The sequence below is a fragment of the Schistocerca cancellata genome, chromosome 7, assembly GCF_023864275.1.
Source record: "Schistocerca cancellata isolate TAMUIC-IGC-003103 chromosome 7, iqSchCanc2.1, whole genome shotgun sequence".
In the NCBI taxonomy this organism is placed as follows: Eukaryota; Metazoa; Arthropoda; class Insecta; order Orthoptera; family Acrididae; genus Schistocerca; species Schistocerca cancellata.
The window spans coordinates 509,296,757-509,310,294 of NC_064632.1; the positions used below are offsets into that span (position 1 = coordinate 509,296,757).

Genomic DNA, 13,538 nt, shown 5'->3' on the forward strand with positions numbered 1-13,538 from the left:
GGTTTATACGACCATTCTGTCTGAATCCCATGGAAACGCCGCGGGGCTAGGGCCTCCAGTCGGGTAGACCGTTCGCCTGGTGCAAGTCTTTCGAGTTGACGCACTTCGGCGACTTGCGTGTCGATGGGGATGAAATAATGATGATAAGTACAACGCTACACCCAGTCCCTGAGCGGAGAAAATCTCCGACCCAGACGGGAACCGAACCCGGGCCTGTAGGTATGACATTCCGTCACGCTGACCACTCAGCTACCAGGGGCGGACTCTGAATCCCATGCAACAATGTTTGTTCCCCAATGGTGATTTTCCAAGACGACACGGCCCCTGTTCACACAGCGCGTGTCGTTCTAGCACTGTCATTGTGACCACGAGAATGAATTGTTGCATCTCCCGTGGCCGTCGCAGTCACCAAATCTCAAAGCGACTGAGCCTCTGGAGATGGAGTGTTTGGAGAGAAGGTTATGTGATCGCTGTCCACCTTCATTATCGTTATCTGAACTTGCCTCTATTTTGCAGGAAGAACGGTATAAGATTCCCTTGATAATCACACAGGACCTGTATTTATCCATTCCGATAAGAATGACAACGTTTTTCCTACGCCGCATGGTAAAACGATGTGTTTTTGGTGATTCCCTATTTTTCTCCATTCCCTGCATATACAACACATCTATGAACAAAACTGGCTCTGAGCACTATGGGACTTAACATCTGAGGTCATCAGTCCCCTAGAACTTAGAACTACTTAAAACTAACTAACCTAAGTACATCACACACATCCATGCCCGAGGCAGGATTCGAACCTGCGACCGTAGCGGTCGCGAGATTCCAGACTGAAGCACCTAGAACCGCTCGGCCACACCAACCGGCACATTTATGAACAAAAGGGCGTTACTGTCAGACAAAAACAAAATTTTTGTATTCCTCTTATTTCCTAATTTAATTACTTGACCATCTTATGATTTAATTCGACTATGCTTCATTAACTTCGTTTTGTTCTTACTGATGTTGATATTATTCCCTCTTTTTCATGATACTATCCGTTCCGGACAACATTGCTGTCTTTGACAGAAGTGCATGTCGTCATGACAAACTATGAAGTTTTTATTTCTCTCCTAATTTTGATGCCTGACTGGATTAGATTAGATTAGATTAGTTTTTCGTTCCATAGATCCGTGCTGAGGAGATCCTCGTGAATGTGGAACATGTCTATTTTTTTTAAAAGCTGAAACAACAATACTAATAGAATGAGTATATACAATACATCATTTGTTTCTATTAAAAAATTCGTCAATCGAGTAGAAGTTGGCCACTAGTAAGTCTTTCAGCCTCCTTTTAAACTGATCTTTATTTGTAACTAAATTCTTTATGTTTTCTGGCAAATTATTGAAGATGAGTGTTCCTGTGTAATGGACCCCTTTCTGAACTAAAGTAAGTGCTTTTAAATCCTTGTGCAGATCATTTTTGTTCCTGGTATTGTATGTATGAATTGAGCTGTATGTTGGAAAAAGAGATATATTATTTAGGACAAATTTCATTTTCTACACTTCGCTTTAGTTTCGTTAGAGACTTTCTCAATGTACATACTGAATGATATTGTCTCCTTTTGACCTGCTATCTCTATTTCATGTCCACTAGCTTCCCGTCGATGACTAAGTTAGTAGGGACACATCAGAAACTTGCACTTGCGACGGAATTCGGCTGTGTACTTTCAAATTATCCCTACCGGCATTTGCCACAAGTGATTTAGGAAAATTGCGGTGATTCTACATCGGAATAACAGAACGGGGATTTGAAGTGACGTCCTCCTGGTGTAAGTCCAGTGTCGTTGTCACTGAGCCATCTCGTACAGTCGACTCTTAGAACTGCAGTCTAGACTCCGTACAACTTTTATGGCGTGGGCAAAATAGAACTGGCCTCGAAAATATTTCCTGCTCCTTACGCAGGAAATCCAACTTACATCATTAGCATCTAGGGTGGATGTGTAAGTTGGGTTGCCTGTCTTAAAGTGCATGTTACTTTTTCAAAGTCAATTCTGTTTTGCTCACCAAACAGACAACTTTTCGCTCCATGGCTTTCACCAACCTACGTCCTCAATTATTTGATGGATGTATATCTATGTCCGTCTTCCTCTACAATTCCATCTAGTACCATGGAGGTTATTTCCTGATATCTCAACAGTCCTCCTGTCATCCTGTCCCTTCTCCTTGTCAGTATTTTCCGTATGTTCCTTTCTTCGTCGATTCTGCGGGAAACGTTCAAAATGGTTCAAATGGCTCTGAGCACTATGGGACATAACTTCTCAGGTCATCAGTCCCCTAGAACTTAGAACTACTTAATCCTAACTAACCTAAGGACATCACACACATCCATACCCGAGGCAGGATTCGAACCTGCGATCGTAGCGGTCGCGTGGTTTCAGACTGTAGCGCCTAGAACCTCTCGGCCACAAAGGCCGGCGCGGGAAACGTCCTCATCCCGTATTTTATCAGTGCACCTACTTTTGAACATCCTTCTGTAGAAGCGCATCTCAAGTGCTGCCGTGAACGCCCTCTTTGCCTCTGCTAGTCTCCTTTCTATGTCTTCCTTGCCTCGTTCAGCGGTTACTTTGCTTCCAAGGTGGTAAAATTCCTTAATTTCTACTACGTGATCACGAATATTGAGGTTAAGTTTATCGCTATTCTCGTTTCTGCTACTCCCCATTGCTTTCGTCTTTCTTCAGTTTACTCTCGATGCATATTCTATACTCGTTAGCCTGTTCATTCCATTCAACATATCCTACAACTCTTATTCATTTTCACTGATGATAGCAACGTCATCAGCGAATCGTATCATTGATATCTTTTCACCTTGATATTTAATCCCATTCTTGAGACTTTCTTTTATTTCTGTTTTTGCTTCTTCGACGTATAGGCTGAACAGTAGGGGCGAATGACTAAATCCTTGTCTTACACCCTTTTTAATCCGCGCACTTTGTTTTTCGTCTTCCACTCTTTTTGTTCCCTCTTGGTTCTTGTACATATTGTATATTACCCTTTTTTCCCTATAGCTTAACCATATTTTTCTCGAATTTGCACCAGATTACATTATCGATCGTTTTTTCTAGGTCGAAAAATCCTATGAAAGTGTCTTCATTTGTCATTAGTCCTGCTTCCCTTACTAAGCGCAACGTTACGACTGCCTCTCTGGTGCCTTTACTTTTCCTAAAGGCAAACTTACTGTCATCTAACAGATCCTCTATTTTTCCTTTGCATTCTTCCGTGTATTATTCTTTTCGAAAACTTGGATGCATGAGCTATTAAGGGGCCGGTGCGTTAGTTCTCGCACGTACCGGTTGTTACTATCTTCAGAACTGAATGGATTGAGTTTTTCCGAAAATGTGATGGTACGTCGGTAGTCTCATGGAGTCAACTTGAATAGTCTTGTTTCGACTTCCCCCACTGATTTTAGAAATTCCGTTGGAATGTTATTTATCACCACTGGCTTATTTGATCTCAGTTGTTCTAAAGCTCTTTTGCATACTGACTCCAATTTCTTTTTCTATCACGCCCTCAGACATCACCAGTTCTAAATGAATATTTTTTTCGTAAATTTGGAATCGATTCAGTGCACCGAACAGCATGGCGCAGTGATAAGATACTGTACTGGCGTTACGGAGAACGACGGTTCGATTCCCCATTTGGCCATACAGGTATAGGTTTCCTGCGATTTCCCTAAATCGCTTAAGAACAGGATGCGAGTTTCTCATGACTTGGACACTTTGAACTGTCAAGGCTGCGCGCCTGCTTGGTTAGGTTCAAAATGGTTCAAATGGCTCTGAGCACTATGGGACTTAACATCTGAGGTCATCAGTCCCCTAGAACTTAGAACTACTTAAACCTAACTAACCTAACGACATCACACACATCCATGCCCGAGGCAGGATTCGAACCTGCGACCGTACCGGTCGCGCGGCTCCAGACTGTGGCGCCTAGAACCGCTCAGCCACTCCGGCCGGCGGTTGGTTAGGAAGGAGTTGAAATTTGTGGTATGTAACTCATATGACCAGATCCTATTATCTGTAACGTTGGGATGTGTTGAATGTGCTGTTCACTTATGTTTTGTATTTTTTTGTAACAGATGTCTGAAGATGGGTGTAATCCCGAAACGCGTAACATGTTTTACTAAAAGAGTCAATTGAACATCTCATGACTTTATTGCGATTTTACAGCATTGGTTGCCAATTATTATCTAACGACCTCGTTGTCAACGAGAAGGTAAAGCTTGATTTTTCTTCTTGTTCTTCGATCATTAATGGGAAGCTAATGTAACCTTGTGCAGTCACAGTGAGTGGTCTCGAATGGAGCAGGCACACGCTAGTTGTGTTTCAAAACAACGTCTACCGTAGATAATCGTCAAAATATTACAGCGGGAGAACAGAAAATTTCGACGTCATACAACGATCGCGAACAATTGCGACATTGCGTTTCACGATTTATTGCGCCCACACCACGCCGACAGTATGGAGGATAGGTTACGCCACTCCCGGGATTAAGAGTGTTAAAAGCAGTATATTTCGTTCCACTATGGTGTAAAAGGAGCGCTATTCGACGTATACTGTGCTATGCGTGCCCCGGCAGAGCGTAAAAAGCCGGATGGCTATTTCCGCCTGTGGACTGAGAGCCCGATATGGCGCCAGTGACCTTCCAGCGGATTTGCACTGCGCCGGCTGATAGGCCAGGGGCACAAAACCACTGTGCAGTCCAGATAACATCTCTGCTGATCTGTCAGCTGCAAGTTTACACGGCCAATATGTGCACGCTACTGATGGGCTCTCGGTCACTAAAATGAGTATGTTAGGCCATGACGTGTATTCGTGAGACGGTTTCCGAACTCTCAACCGTCATCCGGTCTGCTTCCGATGTTGTTTTACCTTTTCGTATACGTTTCAGTTGGAGTGTTCTGAAGTTGTATGCCCTATTTCACCTTCAATCGTTAGATGTAAAGAAGCAAAGGCAGTAGAGAGTTTCGAAGGGAGCATCATGCAGCAACCGATTGTTAGGCGGGAAAGGCATGCAAGAGATAAATGACTATGAGAGACGGAATAGTGAAGCAGAGGAGCAAGTACGCACACGACGAGGTCCAGTGGAAATTCTTGGACCTGCACAGGTGAACCAGAAATCCAATGAAAACTTTCAGAGGTGGTAGTACGGCCGAAAGCAATTAAAAGAGGTCTAGTAATCATTGACCCTAAACTGTGTACTTAAGAGCTGTGAATACGTATCACAGCAGTGAATGTGAACAAGCGCTCGTAGCGCTTACAATAAGCATTTCAGAGCCCGTGCTTAATGCACATTTTTCCCTGGTTTTGGCCTGTACTATCGCCTCTGAAAATAGGAAAGCAAAGAACTTTCAGTAGAAGAAGTGCATCTCACAGCAACGAAGACCAAAAAGTGCTCGCAGCTCTTAAGGTACGCATTAGAGCTCATATTTGCTAGATTTTTTCCTAGCCTCACGTACCATCCCACAGTATTCAGCCGATCATACGAGGGTAATCCCAAAGGTAAGCTCTCCTATTTTTTTTATAAGTACATCTTCAAGCCACGAGTGGCCTACCGGGACCATCCGACCGCCGTGTCATCCTCAGTGGAGGATGCGGATAGGAGGGGCGTGGGGTCAGCACAACGCTCTCCCGGTCGTTATGATAGTATTCTTGACCGAAGCCGCTACTATTCGGTCGAGTAGCTCCTCAATTGACATCACGAGGCTGAGTGCACCACGAAAAATGGCAACAGCGCATGGCGGCCTGTATGGTCACCCATCCAAGTGCCGACCACGCCCGACAGCGCTTAACTTTGGTGATCTCACGGGAACCGGTGTATCCACTGCGGCAAGGCCGTTGCCTTTTATAAGTACATAGACCTTTTTATTTCTACAACGGTTTACATCAATTTACAGCTTGAACAGTTAGCTATTTTTCGATATAATCACCATTTCTGTCGATGCATTTTTGTAGACGCTGTGGCTGTTTTTGTATGCCCATGTCATACCAGCTCGCCACCATGCTGCGAATCACTGGCGTGATTGTTGATTGGTCTCAGGTGTAAAGAGGTATTCCCAGGTTTCGTCACCCGTGACAATTGAGTCCAGAAATTTATATAAAACACGTAAAAGGTAAAAGACTATTAACAGAAATCTACTGGCATCTTACCGAATAATTAGTTCAATACGTCATCGTTGCAAAATACCGAAACGAATTATTTACAGACGTAGTATCTAATCTCGGAGAAGACCAATTTAGCTTCCGGACAAGTATAGGAACATGCGTGGCAATACTGACCTTACGACATATCTTACACAACAGAAAGGTAAACTTACTTTTATTCAAATGGCATATTCAGGGAAAGCTTTCGACAATGTAGTCTGGAATACACGTAAAACGTTATCTACAACTTTTATAGAAACCAGAGTGCAGCTATTGCTATTGTTGTTATTGTTGTTGCGGTCTCTTGCCCGAAGACCTTTTCGATGCAGCTCTCTATACTAGTTTATCCTGTGTAAGTCTCTTCACCTCTGCATAACAGCGGTGACCTTCATCCATACGAACCTACTTACTGTATTCACCCCTTGGTCTTTCATTCTTTAATGAGAGGGAAGGACATGAAAGGGAACCAGCATTTAGGAAGAGTGCGAGACGGGGTTGTAGCTTAACCCGATGACATTCAACATGTGCAGTGGCCAAGCAGTAGAGAAAACAAAGGAGAGACCTGTAATGGAATTACGGATGACACTGTAATTCTGGCAGGGCCTGAAAAGGACATAGAAAATCTATTGAACAGAATGCATAGTGTCTGGGAAAGAGGAAATACAATGAACTATACAAGAAAAACAAGCATAAAGGAGTGCAGGTAAATTAAATCAAGCAATGCTGATGGAAATAGATTAGAAAATTATAAGCTAAGTAGTAGTTCTCGAATGAAACAACAAGTCTGTTGTTATCAATCACTGCTTATTTATATCCACAACACGTTTCGAAGGTTTAAACCCCCATTATCACGTCGATTTATACGTGTTAGCGCGACATGTGTGTGTGTGTGTGTGTGTGTGTGTGTGTGTGTGTGTGTTTGTGTGTGTGTTACGACTTTCGGGTAATATGGGGCACTGTCTAGCTGAGACACAAAAACGCTATTTCAGAACACGGTTTTGGGGAGGTTTCTGACTAAAAACTGAACGTACATCAGTACGTAAAAATAATTAAAAAAGAATATCTCCAGTGATCACATGCTCTTTCTCTGTCGTATTCTATCATATGTAAACTGTTATACTTTGTAAACAACGAACGTGCCCGGAAACTACTAGGTGCGAAGATCATACAGCAAAACAGAAACATCATCTCGAAGTACAAAGTCTATGTAACAAAATAACACTATTATTTCAGAGTAAGTTTTAAAGGATTGTGGATATATTTCTTTGAGGTGATGAATACAAGCGTTAGAATAGATGTTTCTAGCGGTATACAAATCCTTTTTTGTCATAGCTTAAATTTCATACTCGTTTATGCAGTCAAGGGATGTTGCAAACTTAATAATTATGTTGCCGTCAATGGTAAAATTATACATAAATAGGAACTTTGGCTGGTATTCAGAGACAGAGGATTGAAGGACTGCAAGAAAGAGAGCGAAGTACAAACAGATATATGTAATATCAAAGTGACGTGTGACCGAGCGAGGTGGCGCAGTGGTTAGCACACTGGACTCGCATTCGGGAGGACGACGGTTCAATCCCGCGTCCGGCCATCCTGATTTAGATTTTTCGTGATTTCCCTAAATCGCTTCAGGCAAATGCCGGGATGGTTCCTTTGAAAGGGCACGGACGACTTCGTTCCCCGTCCTTCACTAAACCGATGAGACCGATGACCTCGCAGTTTGGTCTCTTCCCCCCAAAACAACCCAACCCAACCCCAAGGTGATGTGCGAAACGAACTATTGGTTTTATTTCGAGGGATCTGCTGCGGTTGAGTTAGATAAGTTACTGTTTACTTGGAAAATATGAAAGGAAACATGCAAATAACTAGATTGATTAGTGGAATATATGAAGGGGAGGATGGAGGCAGAGAGTAAATAACTAAATTAATTCATGGAGAATATGGAGGATGGAGGCAGAGAGAGAGAGAGAGAGAGAGAGAGAGAGAGAGAGAGAGAGAGAGAGAGAGAGAGACAGACGGGGGGGGGAGGGACAGAGGGAGGGAGGAGGGAGGGGTGAGGCAGGGAGGGAGTTTTGCCATATGGGCAGCAAAATAATAGTCAATAGCACAAGACGATATAAAAAGCAGACTGGTAATAGCAAGAAAAAACATTAGAAAAATGAAACTTATTAATATCAAATACAAATGCGTTAGAAAGTGAAACGCGAACGACAACAGCTAAGTAAGAACAGAAGCTTCTGAAATACGGCTTTACAGAAAAATGCTAAGGATTAGATACGAGGTGCATTCAAGTTCTAAGGCCTCCAATTTTTTTCCTAATTAACTACTCACCCGAAATCGATGAAACTGGCGTTACTTCTCACGGTAATCGCCCTGCAGACGTACACATTTTTCACAACGCTGACGCCATGATTCCATGGCAGCGGCGAAGGCTTCTTTGGGAAAAATCGCTGAGGAAATAGCAGCACGGCTGGTGAATGTGCGGCCACGGAGAGTGTCTTTCATTGTTGGAAAAAACCAAAAGTCACTAGGAGCCAGGTCAGGTGAGTAGGGAGCATGAGGAATCGCTTCAAAGTTGTTATCACGAAGAAACTGTTGCGTAACGTTAGCTCGATGTGCGGGTGCGTTGTCTTGGTGAAACAGCACACGCGCAGCCCTTCCCGGACGTTTTTGTTGCAGTGCAGGAAGGAATTTGTTCTTCAAAACATTTTCGTAGGATGCACCTGTCACCGTAGTGCCCTTTGGAACGCAATGGGTAAGGATTACGCCCTCGCTGTCCCAGAACATGGACACCATCATTTTTTCAGCACTGGCGGTTACCCGAAATTTTTTGGGTGGCGGTGAATCTGTGTGCTTCCATTGAGCTGACTGGCGCTTTGTTTCTGGATTGAAAAATGGCATCCACGTCTCATCCATTGTCACAACCGACGAAAAGAAAGTCCCATTCATGCTGTCGTTGTGCGTCAACATTGCTTGGCAACATGCCACACGGACAGCCATGTGGTCGTCCGTCAGCATTCGTGGCACCCACTTGGATGACACTTTTCGAATTTTCAGGTCGTCATGCAGGATTGTGTGCACAGAACCCACAGAAATGCTAACTCTGGAGGTGATCTGTTCAACAGTCATTCGGTGATCCCCCAAAACAATTCTCTCCACTTTCTCGATCATGTTGTCAGACTGGCTTGTGCAACCCCGAGGTTGTTTCGGTTTGTTGTCACACGATGTTCTGCCAACATTAAACTGTCGCACCCACGAACGCACTTTCGAGACATCCATAACTCCATCACCATATGTCTTCTTCAACTGTCGATGAATTTCAATTGGTTTCACACCACGCAAATTCAGAAAACGAATGATTGCACGCTGTTCAAGTAAGGAAAACGTCGCCATTTTAAGTATTTAAAACAGTTCTCATTCTCGCCGCTGGCGGTAAAATTCCATCTGCCATACGGTGCTGCCATCTCTGGGACGTATTGACAATGAACCCGGCCTCATTTTAAAACAATGCGCATGTTTCTATCTCTTTCCAGTCCGGAGAAAAAAAATCGGAGGCCTTAGAACTTGAATGCACCTCGTAGATAGATCAAATAATGAGGAAGTAGAGAATCGAACTGAGTATTAAATGAATTTACGGCACATCTTGACTAAAAGAAGAGATCGATTGATAAGACGTATCCCGTGGCATCAACAGCCCGGCAATTTGGCACTGTAGGGCTGTGTAAGGGGTCGGAAATTGTAGAGGGAGACCACGGCTTGACAACAGTAAGCTGGTTCAAAGTAGCGTAGGTTGGAGTAAAGCATAGACGGAGACTGCACAGGACAAACAAGATGCAACAAATCGGTATCCGGTCTGAATACCACGGCCACAACCGTTAGATGATCATTTCGACTTAAGGAAAATTAAAGGTTCGAGAGAGGCAATTGTGATGATACATTGGTCATCTAACTGCTGACTAATGCACGGAGCGACTCTGGGAGTGAGGAAGGCACTTGGCTGGAAGCTGGGTGAGGACTGGCAGGCCGCGCGCCACGTGAGCAGGATGCATGGGCCATTAGCCTGGGATGGGAGCGAACACAGTCGGCCAGCCAATTCTGCTCTGCTGTGTTCGGCCCCACTCTGGGCGCCACACTTGGCGGGGAAACACACAGCTTTCTTTCGATAAAGGCAGCGACTCAGTGTTCGAAGCGACCCAACGCACAACGAAGTTTTGGGAAACCACACCGTTGGCCATTAAAATTGAACTATAGGAAAGATTGCTTTACGGAGTTTTTGCCACGCCAGACTGGTGTGGAATCTCGAACTATCGCCGGCCGAAGTGGCCGTGCGGTTAAAGGCGCTGCAGTCTGGAACCGCAAGACCGCTACGGTCGCAGGTTCGAATCCTGCCTCGGGCATGGATGTTTGTGATGTCCTTAGGTTAGTTAGGTTTAACTAGTTCTAAGTTCTAGGGGACTAATGACCTCAGCAGTTGAGTCCCATAGTGCTCAGAGCCATTTGAACCATCTCGAACTATCGACGACTTCCTCCAACGTCAACGTTATGAGATTTCAGAAGGGCGTTACGTGTTTTACTTATACTGCTCTGCAAAACTTAAGGACGAGCTAGATAACGCAGCATGTTAAAATCTCAGTGGTAATTAATGAAATTCAGGGGGGGGCGCCAAATCCATATTCTTGAAGAAACAAGCTTGTTTCAAAAAGCGCCTAACTTCCACCGCACGTTGGTCCATCGATTATTCATATGGTTTTGAAACGAGTCCATGTTAGTTTTCAAACACATCCTAAGTTGATTTCTGAACGAATCATAAGTTGTATTTTGAATGCGTGCATAGTGTACGTGATGTGTCTGCAAGAGTAACCCAGTCGCATCAAGAAATAAAAAAGAAACTTTCCCGCAGATAAAAGAGGGCGGGACTATACGAGCTGAACAGAATCCGAACGGGCGAATGCCAATCGCCACCATCTACATCTACATCCATACTCCGCAAGCCACCGGATGGTGTGTGACAGAGCGTACCTTGTGTACCTCTATCGATTCTCCCTCCTGTTCCAGTCTCATATTGTTCGTGGAAAGAAAGATTGTCGATATGCTTCTGTATGGGCTCTAATCTCTCTGATTTTATCTTCATGGTCTCTTCGCGAGATATACATAGGAGGGAGCAATGTACTGCTTGACTCCACGGTGAAGGTATGTTCTCGAAACTTCAACAAAAGCCCGTACCGAGTTACTGCGCGTCTCTCTTGCAGAGTCCTCCACTGGAATTTATCTATCACCTCCGTAACGCTTTCGCGATTACTAAATGATTCTGGAACGAAGTGCGCTGCTCTCCATTGGATCTTCTCATGACTGGGTGTTTGTGTTGTCCTCATCATTTCATCATCATCCAGGAAAGTGGCGAAATTGGACTGAGCAAAGATTGGGTAATTGTACGGGCGCTGATAACCCCGCAGTTGAGCGCCCCACAAACCAAACATCATCATCATCATCATCTGGATCTTCTCTATCTCTTCCATCAACACTATCTGGTACGGATCCCACACCGGTGAGCAGTATTCAAACAGTGGGCGAACAAGCGTACTGTAACCTACTTCCTTTCTTTTCGGACTGCATTTCCGTAGGATTCTTCCAACGAATCTCAGTCTGGTATCTACTTTACCGACGATTAATTTTATATGGTCATTCCATTTTAAATCACTCCTAATGCCTACTCCCAGGTAATTTATGGAATTAACTGCTTCCAGTTGCTGACCTGCTGTATTGTAGCTAAATAATAAAGGATCGTTCTTTCTATGTATTCGCAGCACATTACACTTGTCTACATTGAGATTCAATTGCCATTCCCTGCACCATGCGTCAATTCGTTGCAGATCCTCCTGCATTTCAGTACAATTTTCCATTGTTTCAACCTCTCGATATACTAAAGTATCATCCGCAAAAAGTCTCAGTGAACGTCCGATGTCATCCACAAGGTGATTGATATATATTGTGAATAGCAACGGTCCTACGACACTCCCCTACGGCACACCTGAAATCACTCTTACTTCGGAAGACTTCTCTGCATTGAGAATGACATGCAGCGTTCTGTTATCCAGGGACTCTTCAATGCAGTCACACAATTGGTCTGATAGTCTTACTTTGTTCATTAAACGACTGTGGGGAACTGTATCGAACGCCTTGCGGTAGTCAAGAAACACAGCATCTACCTGGGAACCCGTGTCTATGGGCCTCTGAGTCTCGTGGACGAAAAGCGCGAGCTGGGTTTCACACGATCGTCTTTTTCGAAACCCATGCTGATTCCTACAGAGCAGATTTATAGTCTCCAGATAAGTCATTATACTCGAACATCATACGTGTTCCTAAATTCTAAAACTGATCGACGTTAGAGGTATAGGTCTATAGTTCTGCACATCCGTTCGACGTCCCTTCTTGAAAACGGGGATGACCTGTGCCCTTTTCGAATCTTTTGGAACGCTACGCTCTTCTAAAGACTTTCGGTACACCGCTCCAAGAAGGGGGGCAAGTTCCTTCGCGTACTCTGTGTAAAATCGAACTGGTATCCCATCAGGTCCAGCGGCCTTTCCTCTTTTGAGCGATTTTAATTGTTTTTCTATCCCTCTGTCATCTATTTCGTAGAATATAATTGTGTGTTTGCTCACGAGGCAACAGCAGATTGCTAAAAACTACGATATTGTAGCGTCGGTGTTGTATGCAGCTACCTGAAATCATTCATACTGGGAGGCAGGTGTAACTGCTGCCACACTCTGAAGGTATAGGGAACGCCCAATAATATAGAAAAGCAACACATTATCATGCCTAATTGAGTGTAGGAAATCCGCTGGCATTAAAACAGTTCCAGTCGTCTCGAAATGGATAACTTCAGATCTCGTATCGATTATCATTCTTCCTGCAAAATAGTGACATATTCTTACGTTAAGAGACGTGGATAGCGATCATTCACATTTCAAGTAGACCACAAGGGCTCAGTGATATTAAGATCTAGTGACTGTTGGCCAGGGGCGGTGTACGACTCCGTCGTCGTGCTCACAAAAGCAGATCTGGCCGATGCGAGATGTGTGAACGGGAGCTTTGTCGTCTTGGATCATAATACTTGGCAGTAATGCAATCTTCCAGAGTTGTCGTGGGACCAATACCACGATACGGCTACCAAAATCATCAGATTTCCCATCACGTTTCACTCTTGGGACACAAACTCGGCCAGGATTTGTAAACAGTGCGAAACAAGACATCCCACCAAATAACATCCTTGCATTGCTCCATTGTCCAGGTTTTATGACGTCGGCACCACGTTTTCCTGTTACGGGCATTTGATTCATTTACAGGGTGTTTCAAAAAT

General features: G+C 44.1%; 1 protein-coding gene and 1 pseudogene across 1 annotated transcript in view; both read right to left on the reverse strand.

Moving 5' to 3' along the window:
* The window catches only part of LOC126092872 (uncharacterized), an 873,443-nt gene that overhangs the window by 751,003 nt on the left and 108,902 nt on the right, over window positions 1-13,538 (reverse strand). The window lies entirely within an intron of this gene.
* On the reverse strand, window positions 5,763-5,880 carry LOC126093149 (5S ribosomal RNA; annotated as a pseudogene).